General features: G+C 42.8%; 1 non-coding gene across 1 annotated transcript; it reads left to right on the top strand.

The window, feature by feature from the left end:
• The first annotated feature begins 6,093 nt into the window (after positions 1-6,093).
• TRNAV-CAC lies at positions 6,094-6,166 on the top strand. The gene has a single exon. It is a non-coding gene; the product is annotated as a tRNA-Val (tRNA).
• Positions 6,167-6,460: the final 294 nt, after the last annotated feature.

Genomic DNA, 6,460 nt, shown 5'->3' with positions numbered 1-6,460 from the left:
TCAGCCATCTGTTGGACATGTTGCCTCCAGGAGCCAAATCTACAGCAACTCCATTCTCTAGCCCTAATACTGGCCCAAAGGCCATGCCTTCATCCAGTGCTTAGTAAAGTGCCTGGCACATAGTAAGTGCCTAACAAATACCATTATTATTATTATTCCTGGAAAGAAGCATTATGGCCTAGAGGAAAGAGTACAGATCTGGGAGTCAGAGGAGATGGGGCCAAAACCTGAATCTGCCTCACATCTGCTGTGTGTCCTTGGGCAAGTCACTTAACTTCTCTGTTATCTGTTATCTTATGTCATTTGTAAAATGGGGATTAAATCCTACTCCCTCCTATTTAGACTGTGAGCCCCATGTGGGACAGGGACTGTGTCCAATCTGGGACACTTTTATCTACCCCAGTGCTTAGAACAGTGCTTGGAATATAGTAAGAGCTTAATGAGTACCATAGTTAATTATTATTATTCAGTCTTCACCAAAGATGGAAGGCAGCTGATCATCTCCTCAGAAAAATGAATCTTTCCATATGTGAGGAAGAATTTCTTAAGGTGCCCTTCTGTCTCTTCCCCTTTGAGCTCCCCTTTCCTCCAGGGCTTAGTGGCATTTGGTATCTTTATTTTGTACTTGTACTTCCCAAGTACTTAGTACAGTGCTCTGCACACAGTAAGTGCTCAATAAATACGATTGAATGAATGAAAAAGGATCCCCCACATCCACAAAACACACACACACACACACACACACTTACCACTTTGTCACCTAAGGGCACAATTCCGGACCTCCTTTTCCTTCCTTCTCATCCTCTACCCATGAAAAGACCTTTAATATAACATAGAAGAGCTGAAATCTTGAGGGGTTTCCACTCTGTCATAGCCTCTGAGCTCCTGGATCTGCCAAGGTCTGTGTCTAATTTACCCTCTGTTGTATTCTTCCCCAGCACTTAGGAGAGTAGAGGGCAACCTAAAGTTAGGTGAGTTAAGAGAAATGAAGAGTGAGAGCTGGAGTGAAGCATGAGCAGAGAGCAGAGAGTTTAAAAAGGAAAAAGTGATGGAAAGCTGTGAATTCAGAGGTTACAGACGATTCTGGCTGATGCGGAAAGAATAGGGAAGTAGCTCTTGGAAGTTTTTGAGAAAGGGATAATGCATTCTGGATGACATTTTAGGAAGATAATCTGGACAGAAAATTAATCAATATTTATCGGGTGCTTACTGCATGCAGAGTGCTGTACTAAGCGCTTTGGAGAGTACAGTGCAATATAGATAACACACACAATCCTTGCTCCCAAGGAGTTTACAATCTAGCATGGCAGATAGACTAAAATAAATTACAGGTAGAGGGAAGCAACTGAGTTTAAAGATAGGTACATATGTGCTGTGGGAAGGAAAGGGTGAGAGCTTAAGGTGGAGGACTCAGGTGCAATAGGGTGTGGGGAATAAGGGGAATAAGGTGGTAAATGAGAGATAAGTTAGAAAGGGTGTCCTAATAGCAATCATATTTTTAGTATTTGTTAAGTGCTTCCTATTCACAAGCATTGCGCTAAACTTGGGCACATTCTCTATCCCATATGGGACTCACAGTCTAAGTAGGAGAGAGTACAGGGATTTAATCCCCATTTTACATATGAAGAAACCTGAGGCACAGAGAAGTTAAGTGATTTGCTCAAGGTCACACAGCAGCAAGTGGAGTCAGGATTAGAACCCAGTTCCTCTGATTCCCAGGCCCCTGCTCTTTCCACTAGGCCAAGATGCTTCACCCAAATGACAGGTGATATTAAAATAGTGTAGGATGAGCTGAAGAGGGAAAAAGCTGAAGGCAGAGAAACCAGCAAGGAGGCTGATACAATCATTTAGCCAGGAAGTGAGGGCTTGGATCAGGCTGGAGGACATATAGGAAATACTGTGAAGGAAAAAATGAGCAGAATTTAGAGTCAGGCTTAAGAGCTGTCTGCTGCTACCTGGCTTGGGGGCTCTGTTTTGGCAAACAATGAAATGGCTCTCTGGTCTGATGCACCCTCATCTGTCAGCGGTGGCTGTCATCTTCTCATGCCCAGGATGGCTCATTCACTCTCCCTCCCATGAGCAGCAACCCAGGATTTGTCGCTGTTATTTATCATCTTCTGAATGCCAGCAAAGAGCTCCCCACTACTGAAAATATGAAGAGTATGCTGACCCTGCTGCCCTTACTGAAGTGAGGCAGATGGACTCAGAATAGTCTTTCTGAACTCAGGTTCCAGGCCATAATACCAGCTGGGTCATTCTCATGGTAACACTCACTCACTTGCACAGCTTTTAAAGGTTTCAGAATCAAACAATAGTATTTATTGAGTGCTTACTGTTTGCAGAACATTGTACTAAACACTTGGGAGAGTAGAACGGAACAGAGTCTGTAGACGTGTTCCTTGCCCATGAGTTTACCGTTTAGAGGAGGAGTTTACAGCCTAAGAAATCCCACCACAACCTTTTAAATGGCCTATTCTAACCCAACCCTCTTATCTCTCTTTCTCCTACTTACCCTCATTAATCTCCCACTACACCTCAGTTTGTGAGTTTCGTTCCTCTTCAGTCAACCTACTCACTTTGCTTTAAAAAGAAAAAAGGTATTTGTTAAGCACTTCCTATGTGCTAGGCTAAGCATTGTACTAAGCATTGGGGTAGATAAAAGCTAATCAGGTTGGACACAGTCCATGTCCCACATGGGGCTCACAGTTTTAACCCCCACCTTACAGATGAGGTAACTGAGACACAGAGAAGTTAAATGACTTGCCCAGGGTCATATAACAGACAAGTGGCAGAGCTGAAATTACAGTAATAATAATAATAATAATAATACTAATAATGGCATTTATTAAGCACTTACTATGTGCAAAGCACTGTTCTAAGCGCTGGGGAGGTTACAAGGTGCTCAGGTTGTCCCACGGGGGGCTCACATTAATCCCCATTTTACAGATGAGGGAACTGAGGCCCAGAGAAGTTAAGTGACTTGGCCAAAGTCACACAACTGACAATTGGCAGAGCCGGGATTTGAACCCATGACCTCTGACTCCAAAGCCCAGGCTCTGTCCACTGAGCCATGCTGCTTCTCTAAACAGCGTATAATAATATTAATAATAATGATGGTATTTGTTAAGCACTTACTATGAGCTAGGCACTGTACTAAGTAATGGGATGGGTACAAGCAAGTCGGGTTGGACACAGTTCCTGTCCCACATGGTACTCATCCCAGATGGTATTTACAGTATTAATCCCCATTTTACAGATGAGGCAAATGAAGCACAGAGAAGCTAAGTGACTTGCCCAAGGTTGCACAGCAGGCAAGTGGCAGAGCTGGGATTAGAATCTTTGTTCTCTGATTCCCAGGCCCTTGCTCTTTGATTTTGTGAGGACAAAATGGGATAAATGATGCACAAGCACTTTGGTAAAAAATGAGGCACCGTGAATATGTTTATCATTATTAATACTATGAATATTTCTACCATACACTGACTCACCCATTCCAGTTGTTGAAGGTGAAATTAATTAATAAAAACAATAACAGTCATAATAATTGCTATTATGGTACTTGGTAAGCACTTACTATGTGCCACACACTGTATGAAGTGTTGGGATTGATCAAGACAATCGTATTGGACCTATTCATTCATTCATTCATTCACTCATATTTATTGAGCGCTTACTGTGTGCAGAGCACTGTACTAAGCACTTGGGAAGTACAAGTCGGCAACACATAGAGACGGTCCCTACCCAACAGCAGGCTCACAGTCTAGAAGGGGGAGACAGAGAACAAAACAAAACATATTAACAAAATAAAATAAATAGAATAAACATGTACAAATAAAATAAATAAATAAATAGAGTAATAAATACATACAAACATATATATATGTATATACATTTGTATATATATATATACATATGTATATATATATATACAGGTGCTGTGGGGAGGGGAAGGAGGTAAGGTGGGGGGGGATGGGGAGAGGGAGGAGAGGGAGAGGAAGGAGTGGGCTCAGTCTGGGAAGGCCTCCTGGAGGAGGTGAGCTCTCAGTAGGGCTTTGAAGGGAGGAAGAGAGCTAGCTTGGTGGATGTGCAGAGGGAGGGCATTCCAGGCCAGGGGGATGATGTGGGCCGGGGGTCAATGGTGGACCTAGTCCCTGTCCTACATAGGACTCACAATCAGTGGGGGAGGGAGTAATAATAATAACAATAACAATAATAATGATAATTTTTGAATACTATGTGCAAGGCACTGTTCTAAGTGCTGGTGTAGATACTAGGTAATTGGGTTGGACACAGTCCCTGTCCTACGTAGAGCTAACAGTCTCAATACTCATTTTACAGATGAGGTAACTGAGGCTCAGAGAAATGAAGTGACTTCCCCTGGACACAAAGAAGACAAGTGGCAGAGCCAGGATTACAGCCCAGGTCCTTCTGACTCCTAGGCATGTGCTCTATCCACTAGGCCATATTTCTTCTCTATTTTGGATTTTATTAGGATATTTAGGAGTAGGATTTAATCCAAATTTTACAAATGAGAAAACTGAGGTACAGAAATGTCAAGTGACTTGCCCAAGGTTGCACAGCAGGCAAGTGGCAGAGCTGAACTTAGAACCCAGGTCTTCTGACTCCCAGGACCTTGCTCTTTCCACTAGCCTCCCCCTTTGGGCCCCACACTATCTAGGGTTGGTTTTTGATTCTTGGAGAAAACTGGCCTGAACGATAGATCTCGCGGCTTTTGGGAGCCAAGAGGTGCAGTGCCAACCTAAACTTAGACAGACCACTTCAGGGACTGATGTGCTTCTAGTCTGGTCTGCACCATCAGCCTCTAGTTCTGAAGCTGCTTGTTGTCTATTGCTACATAAAGGTTCATGACAAATATATACCCATGGCTGATCCAATTGACTTTAAGCTCTCCCTTCTGCCAGGAACCTCTTTGCATCTGGCAGACCATCACTCTCAGCTATCTTCAAAATCCTACTAAAATTACCTCTCCTCCAGGAAGCCTTCTCTGACTAATCTCTCATCTTTCTACTAGATATTTTTTAACAGTATTTGTTAAGCATTTACTATGTTTCAAGCACTGTTCTAAGCACTGGGGAAGATACAAGTTTATCAGGATGGATGCAGTCCCTGTCCCACATGGGGCTCACATATCCTCCCTCCCTTTGGTGTCTTCTATGTCTTTGGGTCCATACCCCCAAAGCACTTAGCTACTCAGCCCACCCCAACCCACCTAGTACATTTCTTCATATACTTTGTTGCTTCTCCCTCTCTAATATATTTTAATATCTGTCTCCCCAGCTAGAGGCTAAGCTCCTAGAGGGCAGGGATCATGTCTACCAACTATATTGTACTCTCCCAAGTACTTAATACCATTGATTGATTGATTGATTGAGTTAGCAATGCATGACACATGGTAGTCACTTTATACATACCACAATTATCATTATTATTATTATTAATGGTATTTGTTGACTGCTCACTATGTGCCAAGCACTGTTCTAAACACTGGGGTAGATACAAGGTAATCAGGTTGTCCCACATGGGGCTGACAATTTTAATCCCCATTTTACAAATGAGGTAACTGAGGCACAGAAAAGTTAAGTGACTTGCCCAAAGTCACCCAGCTGACAAGTGGTAAAGCTGGGATTTAAATCCACAACCTCTGACTCCCAAGCCCATACTCTTTCCACTAAGCCATACTGCTTCTGCCTTGGTTTTGGAACCTACCTTACTTCTGGAGTTGCAAGAAAATCCCAAATCAATCAAGAAGCAATGTGGCCTAGTGGATATTGCATGGGCCTGGGTGTCAGAAGGAAATACCATTAAAAAAAAAATCAAGTGGTATGTAGTTGAGGTTTGTATTGGACATTTTTGTAGAAAACTGATCAAGGCAGCAGAGGGAAGTATGTACTGAAGTGGGGAGGGACAGGATGCAGGGAGGTCAGCAGGGAGGATACAGTAATTAAAGCCGGTTAGGCTATATGCTTGGATTAACAGGGTAGCATTCATTCAATCGTATTTATTGAGCGCTTACTGTGTGCAGAGCACAGTACTAAGTGCTTGGGAAGTTCAAGTTGGCACCATATAGAGTTGGTTTCCATAGTGTGATGGTTATCACGTTCGCCTCACACGCGAAAGGTCCCCGGTTCGAAACCGGGTGGAAACAACTCCGATTTTATCTCCCCCTTTTAGACTGTGAGCCCACTGTTGGGTAGGGACTCTCTCTATATGTTGCCAACTTGTACTTCCCAAGCACTTAGTACAGTGCTCTGCACAAAGTAAGCGCTCAATAAATACGATTGATTGATATAGAGACAGTCCCTACCCAACAGTGGGCTCACAGTCTAGAAGGGGGAGACAGACAACAAAAGAGAACATATTAACAAAATAAAATAAATAGAATAAATATGTACAAGTAAAATAAATAAATAAATGGAGTAATAAATATGTACAAACATAT

Source organism: Tachyglossus aculeatus, chromosome 22 (assembly GCF_015852505.1).
Source record: "Tachyglossus aculeatus isolate mTacAcu1 chromosome 22, mTacAcu1.pri, whole genome shotgun sequence".
Taxonomy (NCBI): Eukaryota; Metazoa; Chordata; class Mammalia; order Monotremata; family Tachyglossidae; genus Tachyglossus; species Tachyglossus aculeatus.
This window is presented reverse-complemented; position numbering and strand designations above follow the sequence as displayed.